The sequence below is a fragment of the Anser anser genome, assembly GCF_964211835.1.
Source record: "Anser anser genome assembly, contig: HAP1_SCAFFOLD_199, whole genome shotgun sequence".
NCBI lineage: Eukaryota > Metazoa > Chordata > Aves > Anseriformes > Anatidae > Anser > Anser anser.
In genome coordinates, this window is record NW_028153989.1 from 108,853 (window position 1) to 127,304 (window position 18,452).

The window sequence follows — 18,452 nt, forward strand, 5'->3', positions numbered from 1 at the left end:
CCGGAACATTTCTTGTTTTCCATCATACATATTTCTAGAACAAGTCAAAATTAATACCATCTTCAAGGAAGATGTAAGTGCTTGACTTACTTCTTCTATTTCTGGAACATCATCAGCCAGGATTTCCAATAGTAGCATCTGAAAGGCTTCCCCAGGGGCAAAAGTAATATTGCCTGAGGCAACCTGCAAGTCCTCATCAGCAGGGTGTCCACCAATGGTAGCAACCCACTCAACAGTAACGTTACCAAGTGTCCCAGCATTGCGGATTACTGGCAGATTTATGGGTACTGATCCAGATTCAGGCTCCTCCACAGTAAATTCGGTCATCTGGAACACTGAAGTGCAGCACAAAGAGGTGTATTTCATTAACAGTAATATTTAAAATAAAAACACCATCCTAGTTACTGAATTATATATTTTATTTCACTTGATTGCATTCATTTGCACAATTAAAAAAATGTTAATCAGGTTTAAACTTCAAATTGAACTTTCAGTATCATTTTATCTGCAAATAAAATTGGCATGAAAATTCAGCCCCCACCCAAGAGTTTATTCCAACGTATCCATTGTTCAAGGCTAGCCATGATCTAAGTTTTTAGAAGACGGTCAGAAGGTAATTTTTCCCAGTGAGGAAATTTTTTATCATTTTTTATGTCACGTATGGAAAAAATGTGTCAACATATTCCATCTAAATTGTTTCAAATATAAGTCTTTCTTGTATAAAATCTTTAGTTGTTAAGAATGAAGTTAATGAATTATCCATGTGGAATTATTTACTTTTGTCAATTTCCTTTACATTTTGCTGATAAAATGGAATAACTGAAATAAAGTAGGGTACTAAAGGGAGAAAGAGTAAGTCAAATAAAATGGCTGGAAAACATACACCAGAAATACTGAAATAGAAAAAATAAATAGAAAAGATAAATTTCTAAAATGTCATTAAATTTTTGAAATTACCATTTTTTTCTCAAAACCTGTGTAATGAAACTATTTTTGGAAAGTGTCCACAATCCATTTTACTGATAATGATAGAAAGAAGAAAAACTACAATAACTAACAACCAGAACATACAAGAATGCAATTTAAGTCATATTTGTACTTTCCAATTTCCCCAGATATTTAAACCTGCTTTGCCTGATTATTTTGTAAAACAATGACACTGCACTATCTAAACAGGTTTTGGCATGTAAACTTAAGCTTCAAGCTATTGCAGAAATGCAACATTTAGAATAGATAAAAAAATACAAATTAAATTAAAATCCATCCCCATTAGGAGACTCCAAAATCCACCTTCGTCTCACAAAATCTTGATATATAAGTTGACTGAATGCTTCAATTTCGCTATATAAGGGCACCATTTGCCCTTACTTACACGTTTTAATTTAGTTTATCTTATTTTGTCCTTTACTGTGTTCATCCAGACTTCCCTTTTTGTATTCTGAAAATTTTTATTCCATTGCCCAGTAATAACTCACCCACAAATCAGCAGATTGCTACTGGACAAGAGAAAATATGCAAATAAGACTCATTTACCAAAGGATCCAAACGGGTCATCAGAAGCCTCAATGGTTATGACTGCCCTCGTCAAAGATCCAAGCAAGGCTCCTCCTGTCGTTTGATTCAGCAGCTGAACATAAAAGGACTCCTCAACTTCAGGATTGATATCATTAATTATATAAATTGGCACAGCTTTACTTGTTTCTCCTTCTAGTAAGACAACATCTGATGAGGCTACACTGTAGTCCTCACCTAGATTTGTACATGAAAAAATAACAAAACAATCAAAACACAGAAGAATATTAAGGCATTCTGGTTCATTATGAAACATCACTAATGTTTATCAGCACTAATATTTATCTGTTCTTTTTGCATTCCCTTGTGTTCATATGTTGGTGTGTTTTTTTGTGTTTTTTTTTTCTTTATCTTCATACCCAGAAAATACAATTGTTTATTTCCTAGTGCCTTTTAGATATCTGGATGGATGAAAATAAATCTCATCTTGGCCAAAACAGAGTTTACACTGTCAGTCCAAGAAGCAATTACAAAAGGTCCATTATTATCTTCCATTGAGAAGATCACACAACTGTGACATTTCTATATTTGATTTCTGATAGTTGTCTGGCTTTCCAAGAGATAAAATGAAACAGAAGTACCTTTTTCAAAGGAGATTTTACTAAAGGACATAAGGTCACTCCTTCCCTCGTGGAGCTTTTCAGGGATCACCTGAGAGCTTTACCTTTCATTTGCAAAGTAAAAGTCTTCTTGAATTGTGCTTAACATTTGTCTGTTTCACAGAGGAGTCACCAGCTCTCAATTTCCCTCCAAGAAACTCAAATAAGCCATGTATGGTAGGTTGAAATATGTACAAAGGACTAAGTACTAGCTATATATACTACTACAGGATTTTTTATTTTATTTTATTTTTTTGAGAAAGTGAGTGGCCACCAGGGAAACAAACAGCCAATTCCTTTCCTTAGTTTTCTTGCTAGATTCTTCAGTGATGATATCTCTGAGTTTTTTTAAATTTGATGTAAGGTCTCTTCTATAGGACCTGAATTCCTGTCTCCTAAGTACACTCAGTAAGTATCTCACACTTTGGTATTTTTTCTACTTGTTTTACTAGACTGCATTCAATACACACTTGCTTGCTTTGGTTACTCGAAGCATACAGTATGCTCTTTCTGGTTTAACACAGAATGTGTATTTCTGCTATTTTGATTTCTTACCAGCTGTTGCAGTTATTGGCATAGCTTTGAATTTCACAGAAACATCTGCAAAAATTCCCCCAGTTCTGGTCACGTTAATGATTGGTCCAACATAATTTTCAGCAACTCGCACAGCTGAAGCTGAAAGCTGAAGTGTTCCAAAAGCATCATCATTGGCATTGATAATTACATGAGCTATAGTCTCACCCACTGATCCAAGACGAGGAGAATTTACAACTGAAATATGAAAAAAACCTCTTAGAGCAAGCCTGAAATGCCTCCTATATATGGCTATACTGTTCATATACATACACCTGAGTTTAGTGGATGGCCACTACTAGCTTTCAATAAAATTTTCATTTTAGATTTGGACAAAATATAACTACAAACTGCACAAGCATATTTTTGATGTTTGAATTATATTATGTCAGAAAATCCACATTCTTACTAACTTATTATTCTACCCTGCTGTGGAGCATACAAAACACCAGTTCTTTGAAGAGGTGAGGTACTAGCAAAATTACTTATTTATTTGTCCATAGGACAATAGAATTTTACACTAGCAATGATGAACTATAAGTAACCTTTCAGTTTCCCAGTAGAATTTTTTGTAGTGTTTCCCTTAAAAATCAAGATTAATGTGGGAGAGTCATGGGGGAGAGGGAAGGGAAATTAGGCATGCCAAGAAGCTCTTAAGCATAAATAAGGCTGTAATGACCTGAATTTATCTGATCGGGCAAACATCCTCTACGCTAAAAAGCCAGCATGAAGCTGCAATTCTACACCACTTAATGTTTAAAAGGCTTTTTTCGCTTTCAGTAAGTGCAACTAGCTTATTTCCTATCATTGTGCTTTACAGAAACAACAGGTGAGCAGGTATTAGCACACAAAACCAATACAGTAATACAGTTGGCCTAAAACACCTGGGATAAAGCAGATGCAGAAGGGAGAAAGAAATGTCCACCCCTGACAAAATTTTGTGGTAAAGGAAATATATGCTGACACACAGAATCTTCATACTTAATGTGAGATACTCTGACATATAACTTACAGGATTCTTAACTATACAGAGTTAGGCAGAGGTAAAATTTTACTGTAATTTCAATTGCTGCATTTTATCCTATTAAATATAAATATTAGCCTACATATTTAAGCTTTGGGTTTACATATGAAAGACACTTACTTGGCCGATCCTGTACTTTGTCGATCAAAACAGTATTGTTTAGCTCCACAAAAACAGATTCTGACCTCTCAGGATCATAATCATCCAAAATAGGCAAAGATATTGTGGCTTCGCTTTCATTGGCTGCGAAGATCACATAACCAGTAATGGGTATATAATCTTCTCCTTGTATTGCTCTAACAACATCAGGTGGAAGAAAGGGTGACTTTTCATCATCACCTAAAGTTCTGTATGTAACCACTACTGTACCAAGAAGACCACCAAGCCTTACTATTGTCAGGGAGATATTTTTTGTTTCTTCCTCAACTTTTATTGGTCTGTTTCTCTCAGAAAAGATGAACAGTCCATATGGATCATCATTAGCTAAAACTGTTAATGTTGCATTAGTGTGATTTCCAAGACGACCACTGGACACATTGATGATCAAAACTGAAAACACCTGATCCAGTTCAGGCACGTTGTCAGGAGAAACTTGTATGGTAATATTTGCTCTCACTTGGCCAACATCAAATGTTACATTCCCATATGCAGAGACCAGGTCTTCTGTAAGATCACAGACTATGACCCAATACAGAGTCACCTCAGACAGGGCCCCATGAGTTCTCACAACCTAAGTGGAAAACACAAAGATTTATGTATTTCTTTGTACTATAAGAAAGAAGAACATAAAAGTGTAAAATGGCATACAGCAAAGTCACAGAATCACAGAATATCCTGAGTTACAAAAGATCCACAGGGATTATCAGGTCCAACACCTGACTCCACACAGGACCACCCAAAATCAAATCGCATGTCTGACAGAGTAGTCCAAATGCTTCTTGAACTCTGGCAGCTCAGTGCTGTGACCATGTCCCTGGGGAGCCTGTCCCAGTGCCCGACCACCTCTGGGTGCAGAACCTTTCCCTAACCCCCAGCCTGACCCTCCCCTGTCCCAGCCCCATGCCGTTCCCTCGGGTCCTGTCGCTGTCCCCAGAGAGCAGAGCTCAGCGCCTGCCCCTCCGCTCCCCTCGTGAGGGAGCTGCAGGCCGCCATGAGGCCTGCCCTCGGCCTGCTCTGCTCTGGGCTGAACAAACCCAGGGACCTCAGCCGCTCCTCATACTTCTTGCCCTCTAGACCCTTCACCACCATAGTAGCCCTCCTTTGGATGCTCTCTAATAGTTTATGTCCTTCATATATTGTAGCACACACAGTGCTAGAGGTGAGGCTTCGCCAGCACAGAGCAGAGCAGGACAATCCCTTCCCTTGACCATCCAGCATTGCTGTGCCTTATGCTCCAGAACACAGTTGACCATTTTGGCTGCTAAGGCACACTGCTGGTTCATATTTCTCTTGCTGTCAAGCAAAACCCCCAGATCCCTTTCCATGGGGCTGCTCTTCAGCCTCTTGTCCCCAGGCCTGTCCGTACAGCCAGCATTGCCCCTTGCCAGGTGCAGAATCCAGCACTTCCTCGTTTAACTTAATTCCAGTCAACTGTGACCTCTCCAGACTCCAAGACTATTGAAAAATTATTGAGAGAGGTCTTGCAATGACATCAGCCAGCTCTTTCTGTACTTTGGGATTAATCCCACTGGACCCCATAGACTTATATGCATCCAGCTGGAGCAGCAAATCCTGCACAAGTTCAAAGTTGGCTGGGAGTTTATCATCATCACAGTCCTGAAATTCAGAGCTTTGGGTGTCCCCGAGCCCATCATTGGTGTTAAAGACAGAGGCAAAGAAGGCATTAACCTCTGCTTTATTGGCGTACTTATTTGTGAGGTTACCAACCTCAACAAGTAATGGATCAATGTTTTCTCTGCTCCTCCTTTTGCTGTTAGCATACTTTAAAAAAAGCACTTTTTGTTGTCCCCACAGTACTGGCCAGCTTCAACTCTGAGTGAACATCACCTCTGTAGTCCTTGTTCAACTGACCTTGCTTCCAATGCCCACAGATTTTCCTTTTTCGCCTAAATTCTAGAATAAGATCCCTGCTCAGCCAAGCTGGCCTTCTGCCCAGCTTGCTCAACTTCTGACTCTTTGGAATTGCCTGTTCCTGTGCTCTTAAGAGGTGTTACTTAACTAACCAGCACTGATGGACTCCAATACCTTCAAAAGCAGGTTCCAAGGGGACCTCACAAACTAGTTCACTGAGTAGTCTGAAGTCTGCTGTCTCCATAGCTAGGGCTGAACTTTTGCTGGCAGTTTTCCTCCTATTACCAAAGATTTTAAACTCAGCCATCTCATGGTCACTATGGCCAGGACAGCCTCCAATCACCACTTCACCCACAAGACCCTCACTGTTTACAAGCAACAAATCTGGAGGGCACCTTTCTTAGTCAGCTTCCAGAGTAACTGTACCAACAAGTTATTGTTAACGTGCCTCAGGAATTTCCAGTACCTGTTTGTATTGGCTGTATGGTATTCCCAGCTAACATCTGGGAAGTTGAAGTCACCCACAGGGACAAGGGCAGATGACCTAGAGATATCCCTTAGTTCATTATAGAATAATTTGGCAATGTTGTCCTCCTGGCTGGGTGGTCTATAGCAGACTCCCACAACAACTTCATCTTATTGTTATAACTTATTTCCATGTCCCTTAATCCTTACCCGGAGGATCTTAAGCATGTCATTGCCAACTGCAAGCTGCACACAATCCAGCCCCTCCATTATATACAGTGCAAAGTCATTGACATGATGAGTTAAAAATAAACTAATTTTAAAAACAGTGTAATCTTTATCATCTTAGCTTTGCTGTATTTGTTGTGTCATCAGCACTTACTTTAAAATATTCATACCTCAAATGTAAACAAGTAGAAGTAAATTTAAACTTATATAAAACATTTTAGTTTTAAGCTGAAAGATACACTTTAGAAAGTGAAGTATAAAATGTCAAGACAAATGTACATGATAAAGTTAAGTTAAAATGCTGTAGACCTATTATAAAAATATTGCAGAATGCTCTGTAAAATAGACATAAAAGAGGATTGCATAGCAATATGAGACCCAAAACTTTCTAACCTGCAACATAATATTGCTATCTCCATCTTCAGGCTCAGTTCCATTTACCGAGAGTGACTCAGTACTGAACTCAAAGACGCCATGAGCATCATCAGAAGCCTCAATAGTCACAACGATGTGGGATGCAATTCCCAAGCTGGCTGTAAGTGCAAGTGCCAAAATGAGTTATTTTTTTATACCATCTTTTCTTAAAAGCTAAGGAAGTTTGTTACAAAAAGCACACAGAAAAGCATAACTGGAATATTTCTGCTGTTTTGCATTTTGTGGTGTGTTTTTTTTTTGTTTTAAATGTGGAATAATTATCCACATGGATAAGGAACTCACTTTCAATAATGCAGTCCTGGCAGCCCTTCTATGGAACAACACTCCAAAGCAACATATAAAATGCAAATATTTTAAGAGAGGATCAAAAATAAAATTACTTGTCTAATTAAGGAAAATGAACTAGAATTTAGGGTAGGGGAGAGTTACGTGGTAAAACACAGTGTAAGCAGTGCAGACAGGACAAAAGCAGGTACTATTTTAACTGAAGCTGGAACAAAGAAAAAGCTAGTCCAGGAAATTCTACTACTGTAATGATCATCTTGTGTGAGATAACTTGCTGCTTAGAAAGAGAAAGAGCCTGGCATTTTAAAAAAAATCTGGAAACACAGAAGAGGAAACAACACTTCCCAGGAAGTTCCAAAAAGTGGTTAAACCACAGACTTACTCTCAGGTTCAAACTGAACTCCTTTGTATTTTCAAATAAAACAGAAAATCAGGCTGTCACTGTGGAATAAATTATTTGATTTCGATAATGGGTGCTAACACAATATTTTCAGGTCTCTAGGGTTTAATTCAAAATCCGCCATCATTAGCGTTTCCCTCATAGTAGGTGCTTTTGTTTTCATCTTATTTCTGCATATTGTATGTTTTTAATTTTCTCAAGATTAAATTATCTTTGTTTTCTGTATGTTGTGACAAAAATAGACTTCAAAAATGAAAAATAATCAAAGCATTCTTTTAGAAAAAAAAGAGCTAACACCACTTTTTATTAAGAGTATTTTTGAGATGCAGAGATCAAAGCATAAAGCAAGTGGCAAAAGAAAGTATCAAAACACACAGTCAGGTAATTTTTAAATTACCTTAAATTTAAAAAGTTTCTCTCCTCTTTGCTCTCCAGAAAATTTTACAAAATTTACAAACAAAGCTAATTTTTCTAACTACTTCTGGAATAACTACATTGTGTTCTATAAAAATACAGCTTTGAAGATAGAGAAGCTGTTATTTTCTGTATTACGGTTAGTATTGACTGTTGTTGAAATTAAGCCTTTTTTAAAATGGGAAAGAATGTTTTGACAGGACTCTATGATATATCTCAAACCACAAGCAAAATAACACTATGATAAACTGTGTCAGTAGTGTAGTTCATGAGGGATATTACAGTTAGCATAAAGAAATAAAGATTAATCCAAAATGCTTACCATGCTGATGGACAGTTGGAAGGAAGAAATCCATGTTCCCATCACCACTACCACTGCCATCATTTCTAAAGAGCTCAGCAACTTTAAGATGACAGACATACAGATATATACACATATATACATTTATAAATCAGAGCGCAAGCAAAGAGAAATTTAAACTATTCTGGACAACAGGAAAAAAAGAGGGAAGCACTCTAGGAAGGTATCAACTTTGCTTCTGAAAGTGTACAGGAGTTCTAATAAAGACTGAAATATTTACATATGCCACCTCTTACTTAATTTATGACATTGGAAATAGCAATGGGAAGTCAGAATGAAAGAAAACACATACACATAGTTTATCTTTCCTCTCTTTCCCTCTTTGTGTCCCCATTTTGTATTTCCCCTTTCTCACTCCTAACTGAGGCTTGTCATGGAGGAATCTAAATTGAAAAAAAAAAAAAAAAAAAAGGTAGGGGAGACGATAAAGTCCCTCAAGCTCCTTATTCTAATATTTTCTCACAAAGTGAAAATGTTGGGAAAATCTGCAGAAAACTTAACTAATGGGGGCTTCATAAGCTTTGTGTTTGTGTTGGAAAGGCCAAAAAGAAGGCTCATTTTAAAAAGGCTATATAGTTACTGGATTACTAAAGTTAGTTGTAAATTTTCTGTCACAACAATTTGAAAGAGAAAAGTTTGACTCCTTTTAACAAAACAACTATTCAACCAAAAAGACAAAATACGTGAAAAGTCTCAAGACTTTACCAAAAGAATCACTGAGACCATGTTGCACCATAGACACATACAATCATAGCAGAGAGCTGGATTAATTCAAGGAAATCTGATACATCCTCCCAGAAGGGACCACACTTGCAATTTCTGAATTGTTTAAAAAAATAACATCAGTTTAAAAAAAAAAAATCAATTTATGGCTGTCAGTGTTTCTAATTACTTTTCCCTCCAACAAGCTTTACAATCTCCGTTAAAATTTTTCTCAAATGGAAAAAAAAATCTGTAAGGTATTCAGGGGTTTATGTGGCAGCACCACTATGCTTTGCCGTCCCTTCAGACTAGCCCTTCAAACCAATAATTCTTTCAAGTGTTTGTCTTGTTCTTACAGACAGTTATCTACGAGCTACCTCTGCAGCTACAGCTCAGCAAACTCCCTATGGCCCTCAACATCCACAGCCTATTACTGCTATAATCCATTTGACCTATGTATTGCAGTTCTTCTGATTTCACTCATGTGGAAGAAAAAACAAAACAAAACAAAAAAAAACCAAAACAAACAAACAAAAACACAACACTTTGACTGTTTAGCCTTAAATATTTTATAAATATTCCATATTTTTGAAATGCAACATATTGCTAATATATTTTTGCATTATTTTAGTTCTCATTACCAACCATGAAGTTATACAAAGTGAAAAGCAGCAATTGCCTTTAGATGACCTAACAGATGGCAGTGATACACTTTCCCTAATACATGGTAATAATATACTTGCTATGGGATCTGGTTGTTTCCACCAAGGATTAAGAAAAGAACTGAGGAACAGTTCTTCCCTACGAAAAAAGACAGCTGTATGGGGGTGGGGATGTAGAGGTGCTTTTTGTTTGTTTTCAGAAATAACATAGAAAATAATGCCAAGAAAGACAAGATTTTTATGAACGAGTAGAGGTCATGAAAATACAACTAAGGGACTGATATATGTGCCTTACCTCCTCCCTCTGGGTTCAACAGCTCCACTTTAAACGTTTTTTCTAATTCAGGAATAGTATTATCAGTGATGTTAACAGTAATGTACTTGTATCTTTCTCCTGGCTGAAATTCCAGTGTACCCACAACAGCCTGCAATATAAGAGCTCTTCATATTTTTGTTCAAGTCTAATGTTTTCATCCATATAAAAAAAAGAAACAGAACCTTCATTTTGTCTTTTTCAAAACATCTACTTTTCCTCACTTAAGCTTTAAAAAAAAATCTGAAAAATCTGTTTTACAAAAGAAAAAAAAAAAGAAGAAGACATCTAAGTTGACATACTGGTGAGCATCTGCATTCATGTACATTTTTCTTATTTTTCTGCACAAATGATCAGTTGGACAAGCAAGTGCAGATACATGCAGGTTATTTTGCTAGGCATATACAAATCCCAGTATGTACAAGCATAATGTTAACCTGTACATGCACTTGAATAATATGGTCTGTAACAACAGCAAAACTCACAAATTGCTACACTGAAAACTCTGTTAAGAAAAAAAAAAAAAGTTCAAAACCAGAGGCTTTTCCTAGACAATGCAACTTACTGCAGAGAAAAGAATGGAGAAGTCACATGATGTATATTTTTAAGTGAATATTACATATCCATTTGCCACATCACCTTGTAAAGTAGTCTTTCTGTGAAAGAATCATAGCTGGGCTAGAGCAGTCAAACTGAAAGCTATCTCCACGATAAATAACTCTAATTAATTCCAAAACAATTATACCACCTTGGCAGTTGCCATACCTGATAATCTTTGGGACTGAAAGCTGTGACTGGCACTGTTCTGTATTCCACCAGAACTGTTCCAAGAAGGCCTTGTGCACGAACTACCAGTAATCTGACGTGTCCAGCTTCTTCTTTAATAGTAATATGGGGCACAGAAGAGGCTGGAAGAATCATTTTATCACCTGGCTGAGGAGGTGGCCCCACAGAGAACTGGAGCAGACCTGGAAGACAAGAATTACTACTTACATGGCTTTTCATAACAAATTTTAAAGATGATAAACAATTTAAATAAAGTGATTGATAACATATCTTGTGATGGTTCTGAAATTAAAAACCACATATACCAGTATACCCTTAAGCCTCAATCACACTATTTCCAGAGATGTGCTGTGTGCCTTACCCTCTCTCACTGATATTCTTGTCAGTCTTGATAAAAGGCACAGCACAATAATAAAACCTTCTCTTCCCAAAAGAGCCTCACAGGCCACGGTTTTGCGTATTTACTGGTACAAGACATATGGAGAAATGACTCTCATTGTCAGGAATTCTCATTTGATGAAAAACCTGGACAGGATCAACTACATGCAGAGCCTTTATTTGCCCTCACAAGAGAATCATTGCTTGTTTGGGCAGGGAAGATTTGAGGCCTTTTTGTAAAATTATAAAAGAAAACTAATTCAGTATTCATTCATGTATATAAACAATGAATTAATTCAAGTTAGATAAAGTGGAATATATGAGATTGCTTCCTCAACTATTACAACCAAGCAAAGTTTTCATCTGACTGGAAAGAACTACACAATAATCTGAAACAAAGCTGTATAATTCCCATCATTGTTACCGTATGGGTGGTCACTGGCTTTGATGCTGATATCAGTAGTTTCCTTTTCTGGATCTATACTTGCTCCACTGGTAGGAGTTGAACCTAGTTTCCCATCTCCAGACACTGCAGAGACTAATGTCACACGGAAATATTCATTTAACTCCGGAATGTCATCATCAATAACATGCAAATTTAACACCTAGAGAAGGACCAAATCATGGAGAAATCAAACCATGCAACATTCTTTGATTAGTCAGTCAGCTGTATCTGCTGTATAGTTCTGAAAGCAAAGGACACTATTTTTGCTCTCCACATAAATTCAACTAATTTCTAAGATAACATTTTATGTCTAGAATATGCTTTCCAAAAACAATGCTTCCAAGCTACTGGAAATGGAAGGCATATTTTCTGAATTGTTTCAAACTACATAAATAAGTGATAATAAATACTTGTTTGGTTGGTTTTGTATATCTTCACAAAAGCAGAGTTTAATTTCCATGTACTGAACATGAAATATCTGATAAATTTTAAAATCTTTTTGAAATTATGCTTATGAAGAGACATTACAGTGATTAATCCAATTTAGAGAGCAAATAAATTGAGCTTATTATACCACCTGACACTTTGACCTGCAGATCATACGATTTACTAACATAACCTTGCTCTAAACACGCTAACACATTCACTTCAGAAAATTCCATCTTTCTTTATGTTTCGATATGGTCGGACAAACATATAGAAAACATTTAAGTAGCTGATCATATTTAGAGGCATGGTAATGAGTAGATTACAAATGTCAGTTGAAAGTCCCTTAGGATATCCCACCTGAAGAGCAGCTTGCTACCAGCCCGTTTCTTAGAGCCATGCACATTAGCTCCTCTGTATGTATGCAGTAAATTGGACCAGTAAGCTGTGTAGCAAGAGCCTACATCAGCCATTTTCTGCCACTAGATAGAGTAATGTGGGCCTCGTCTATGTTGCCATGCTAGAAAAGCTTTGGAAATTTCTGCTATATATGATTGTATGAAATGCAGTAATATCATTTCACAGAGAAATAAAGCTGAATGAACAAACTATTATAACATGAATGAACTATTTTCAGATACCACACGCTTTTGCCAGTCATCACATTATCCAGATTCACAGTTCTAGTGAAGTCACTGGGATCCCTGCAAATGACTTCAGCGAATTTGAGTCCACATTGACTTCTGCAGCCTGATATAAGTGAAACTGAGGATGGTATTTTCTACTCACAATTCATCCTTATTATACAAACAATAATAGAAAGTGTATGTTGTTTCTACAGTACTGTGGTCCCGCACCACTTCTTCAAATAAATTTAACAATTCTGTGCTGTACATCAGGATTGAATTCATTGAAACAGATTATTTTTATTTCTATTTCTAGCACACGCTGTTTATTACCACAGAATTTTAATCATAGGACAGCCCACGTTGGATGGGACATCAAAAGATGAAGTTCAATGTTTCATGGAAAAAAAAAAATAGATGAAATAATCCAGCACCATGTTCAACTGCATCTTAAGCACCCCTGGTGATGGGAATTCTACCATAGAACCATACATTGGTTTGGGCTGGAAGGGACCTTAAAGCCCACCCAGCGCCACCCCCTGCCATGGGCAGGGACACCTCCCCCCAGCCCAGGCTGCCCTCAGCCCCATCCAGCCTGGCCTTGGGCTCTGCCAGGGATGGGGCAGCCGCAGCTCCTCTGGGCAGCCTGGGCCTGGGCCTCACCGCCCTCTGAGGGAAGAATTTCCTCCTTCGCCCCCTCCCTCGCCCTGCTGCCCACGCTGCTGTTGGTGCAGCCCAGGGTACGGGTGGCTTTCTGGGCTGCAAGCACACATTGCCGGCTCATGTCGAGCTTCTCATCAACCACCACGCCCAGGTCCTTCCCCCCCCAAGGGGTGCTCTCAGTGCTTTCTCTGCCCAGCCTGTGTTTGTGCTTGGGATTGCCCTGGCCCAGATGCTGAGGTCGGGACAACCCGACCCTGTCCCTAAGGAAGTCGTTCCAGTAGTTGTAAAAAATTTCAAGACAAAACCTCTCCCACTCTATCTTTGTACTCTTTGCCCTCTGTCTTCTCCTGTGGTTTCTTGAGAAGAGAGAGCCTCTGTCAACTCTGGAGCTGCCCTTTAGGTACTGTAATAATGGGATCAAAGTCCCCTTCTAAAGGGTGAAAAGATCTAACCCCTTGAGTCTTTCCTTAGAGGACAGGTTCTCCAGCTCTTTGATCATCTTTCTGGCCCTCTTTTGGACCTCCAGTCTGCCCACATAATTTTTTAATTGTGGGCCTCTGTAGCTTTGAATTCCTACTCTTCAGTGTATCCTGGTATCCTGGTATTTCTTTTTTCTTTTTCTTTTTTTTTTAAACTAATTCAGATAAGGAATTTCGTAAGACTTTTAGAAAGCTTTCTCAGAAGCAGCTAAAGCTTCCCTTATGTATCATTTCTCTTTCTCTCCCCCAACTCAGAGATGCAATTCTGATTACCAATTTCAGGTGTCTCTAAGGCCAGAATATTGAATAATTTCCTTATGTTCCAGTTGCTCGCACACTTTATGCAGAGGAACAGATTAAAGCAGACAGTAATCATTTCAGGGAGACTCAAAAACAGCTATTGTTACAAGAACACCTTTAATCTCCTGTTTCTGATTTTGAATTTAAAAGGAGACAGAACCTGGATAGCCTTGAGTGCAAGAACAGCAATGAATCTTACTATTGCCTATTTAATTGTTGTGGACATAAATTTGAGTTACAACACTCAGATCAAACCTGATCATTTTCCAATTTCGAAAGTACATGGACTATCTACACTTTTTAAAGTATATGTACACATACACATAAATACAGTTAATATTTTTTATGTATATGTACATATATCTAATATGTACATGCACACATGGTGACTTTTGAACTGACATATACACAGAGCTACAAATAACACTTTCTTGTTGTCAGGGATGGAAAAAAAGAAAGAAAGAAAATATATATATAACAAAAAAATAACAACATAAAATAACAAAATAAAAAATAATAATAAGAAAAGCCATGTGAAGTAAACACTCTCTAGTATGCAAACCAGCCAAGCACCCTCAGAAGGTATTTTCCAGGAGGTTTGTAAAGGACAGGATGAATTGTTAATAGGAAGGTAGGGTTTACCTCTGATCTCTGCCAAGGAACGAATGTGATAGTGCCACTGCTATTAGAAAAATCGGTAACAGAGTAATTAATGCCAGTGGAATCAACCTGTGAGATAATGTACTTTATATACACATAGTCTAGGGCTCCCCTTGTACGCTCCACAACACAGGATATAGTGGAACCTTCATCAGCAGTCTGGAAGAAAGCAAAAATTTGGAACGTTTATTACTGTCAAAGTAAATCAAGGCAATTTCATTAAATAACACGAAAATATTTAATGCCAGACAAATGTTCAAGTAAAAAATTGCTGTCATGTTACTTTCAGCTCTTTTGGAGTGTTAGGAAGCTGAAACTGACCTTGATGCCAATCAGAACAATCCTAGTGGAATCTGCAAAAGTCTGATGCCTCCCTGAGGACTATTAAGGTAACAAATAACAATACACTGCAGTTCGTCCTGGACACAACCCCTTTCCTAAAACTATGCGTCAGAGACAGAATCAATATGCTTGAAATGTACCTGTCGAAAGCAAATGAAACTATTGCTTTATAATAACGTCAATATTGTAATTTTCCTTAGCAATAATTTAAAGAAAGATTTGGATCAGCACTTTCTCTAACCAGACACACTATGGATAGAAATAAACTATACCATCATCATTCAGAAAAACAGATTTTTCTCTTCTACTGTCCTCCTTACAATTCTGTATCTTCACAGATAACATGACTTCTGCAGCGACAACTTCACATCTCTGGAATGAAGCTTTAATTGGTACTGACCTTCTATTTTAGAAAATAACGTTCATAAAATTAACATAGAAAATAATTTTATCTGAAAGTTATTGGAAAGGTTAAAGCTATCTTATGCATTAGATAAATTTCAGGGCTGCTTTGTAAGAAAGCATAGATACTGTGTGTGACTTCAGCTGCCTAGTAGACAGATATGCACAGTTAAACTACTGGTAAAAAAATGCTGTGTTCCTGCATCACCACTAAGAGCTCTAATACTTCCCTGGTGAAATGGACATATGATAGGTGCAAAACAATTACCGTGCCATATAATTATTTTTTTTCTTCATGGTTGGCTGATGATCTGTGGCATCACAGCGTATCAGAGGTACTTGAACCTGAAGGAATCTATTATCATAGCATATGGTAGGCACACAATAAGCAAACTGAACCAAACTGAAAACTAGTATCACTCAGGCAAGACAGTTATTTTAAAAACATCATAAGCACTTTGATTAAAAAAGAATGTAATTAAAGCTCATAAGAGTTCCCAAATGAAAACTATATTAAATTTTTTTTTCCACAAAATAATCCAATACCAGTAGAGATAGCTATCATGTTATTCCCCCTTATAATTGATTAAAGAAGTAAAGAATGATTTATGTTTATTTCAAGCCTCCTCAAAAAGTAGCAAGTTTACACTCTGCATATAGAATGGATACCACTGAAAAAAGATTTCATCTGTTAAAACTAAAACAACAAAAAAAACCACTACTAAATCAACCAACTGACATCAAACATATGCAAATTATAACTTAGTTTATGACAGCAAATGAAGGTGGAAAAATCCATAACACTTTGTCATTGCATGATCTCTAGTAAAATTATCTCAAACACATCATGTGACACAGAAAACTAAAATAAAAATCTTTGCAATAATCCATTCTCAAAAAAAAACCAGAGAATTAAATCTTACATTTTAACTGGTAACTCAAATGTAACAGAAGTGAAGGTAAAATATTTTTCTAGAAAAAAAAAATTAAGCCTTAGTCTTCAGTTTATATAGTAAACTAAATTTTCTTAACCATTTTTTTCTTTAGTTTTTTAAAATTATATAGTAAATCCCAGTGGAACTGAGGTTGTATTAACAGAACATATGCATCTCCAAATCCTAGGAAAACTTTGCTTAACCACAAAAGCAAACACTGCAAAATCTAGGGTTTGTTCAGGTCACTTGGTCCTGCCATTTAGCTTTCTGTGCCTGAAATATCACCTACAATTTCCATTATGACCACCTTACCTCAGGGATACATGCTCCAGTGAAGCCAAATAAACCATTAGCATTATCACTTTTCTGTATTCTTAATCTTGCTGTGGTGTTTTCTTGTGAAATTCGAGCTCCACCACGCACAGAAATGAGCTTTAGTATGAATAATTCTTCTCCTTCTTCCTCTTTGTCATCCTTTGCAGACACGATGAATGATTTATTGGCCTCTCCTTGCCAATACTCCAAATACCCAGAGACAGGGTGGACATCACTTTTTGCAGGAGTTGCATGAAGTTCATAGATCTCTGCTCGTGTCAACTTACGCTCATAAAGCCTTACATCCTGCATTAACCCTGTGTACCTACTGCTGCCGTTGATTCCTGCTCCAATTCTTACTATTCCTGGACCTGAGAAGGAAATTATAATTTTTTCTCATGTTATTGTATTTGTATGAAACAGTCAGCAACTGACTACCTGTTTTTCTTAAAAACCAATGGTAAACTGTTCATTGTCCCTGGATGAGGAATCATATTGATCTTGAGATCCAAAATCAGGAGGTTCCTTGAGCCTCATCTCAATGTTACAGGTAAGTCCTCACAGGCCAAACAATTCCATCCTATGCTGTCCAAGTTTTTCATCCTATTAGTTCTAGCAGCACATTATCATCATCCCTCATTTTTATAAGTCTTAGAGACTTGAGGCTCCCTCTTTCCTCCACAGATTTTCAGAGCAGAACTGCAACCCCTTTTAGCCCTTGTTTTGCTGAACAAATCCTACTTTGTTTCCCTCTGCTAGGGCAGCTGATCCATTCTGATGATACTCATGATTACTGCATTAACCCTTCTGGACATCCATTTCATCCACCACACCGTAATTCCATGCAAATTCCAAACTCTTTTTACAACAGCATTTATATTTCTCTGTCTCCAAACTATAGGATCACAGCTGCCTCATATTCATTCCTACTCTATCCTGTTCTGTGCCATGCTATGCTCTTGTGCTAAAACACACACATCAGCTGTTTTCAGTTGCCTTTCAGAAAACGAAAGAAAACAAACAAACAAAAAAAGCTGTGCTCTTCAGTGTATTGTCATACATATGACACTGAGTGGCAGTTGTAGAGATGAGCAACCACAGGAACTGATAAAAGTCCCAGGGCACAAAGTGGAGGATGCTGAGAAAAACTGGGCTGCTATGCACACCACTGTGTATTACCCAACATTCAACGGAGAGAGATGACATACTTGCCTTACTATTGCATTATCCCCAGACACACGCCATCCCCACTAATAAAGAAAATTTACAGCACAGACATATCCTTCTAGCAATAAAAGCATAATTGCATTTCACATATATTTGTTCTAGAAACCGAGGGAGGGAAAAAAAAAAAACCTCTCAGCCTCTCAGCTTAGCTACAGTACTGCAAGTGTGATGGAAATTACTAATTGCAGAAGTACTATTCTTTTTACAAATGGAAAATTTGATTTCTTAAACTTCAACCTGGAATTTTAAAAGCAGAAATAAAATAGTACACCATACAATTAATAGTCCTCTACTCTCACTCAACATCGCAGCAGTTTGAATTTTTTAGAACATTCACACAATTTCCATAGGCTTTCTGAAAATCCTCAAAGAATTCTTATCCATTCCTTTCAATTAACTTAACA

General features: G+C 37.3%; 1 pseudogene across 1 annotated transcript in view; it reads right to left on the minus strand.

Moving 5' to 3' along the window:
• The window catches only part of LOC310891039 (adhesion G-protein coupled receptor V1-like), a 72,534-nt pseudogene that overhangs the window by 22,700 nt on the left and 31,382 nt on the right, over window positions 1–18,452 (minus strand). The window contains exons 17-27 of the transcript in view: window positions 16,819–17,192; window positions 14,810–14,986; window positions 11,653–11,833; window positions 10,830–11,032; window positions 10,047–10,176; window positions 8,349–8,429; window positions 6,886–7,025; window positions 3,889–4,498; window positions 2,727–2,942; window positions 1,534–1,749; window positions 91–335 (exon numbers count right to left, since the gene is read on the minus strand). The product of the transcript in view is annotated as an adhesion G-protein coupled receptor V1-like (transcript). The remainder of the gene's footprint in view (window positions 1–90; window positions 336–1,533; window positions 1,750–2,726; window positions 2,943–3,888; window positions 4,499–6,885; window positions 7,026–8,348; window positions 8,430–10,046; window positions 10,177–10,829; window positions 11,033–11,652; window positions 11,834–14,809; window positions 14,987–16,818; window positions 17,193–18,452) is intronic.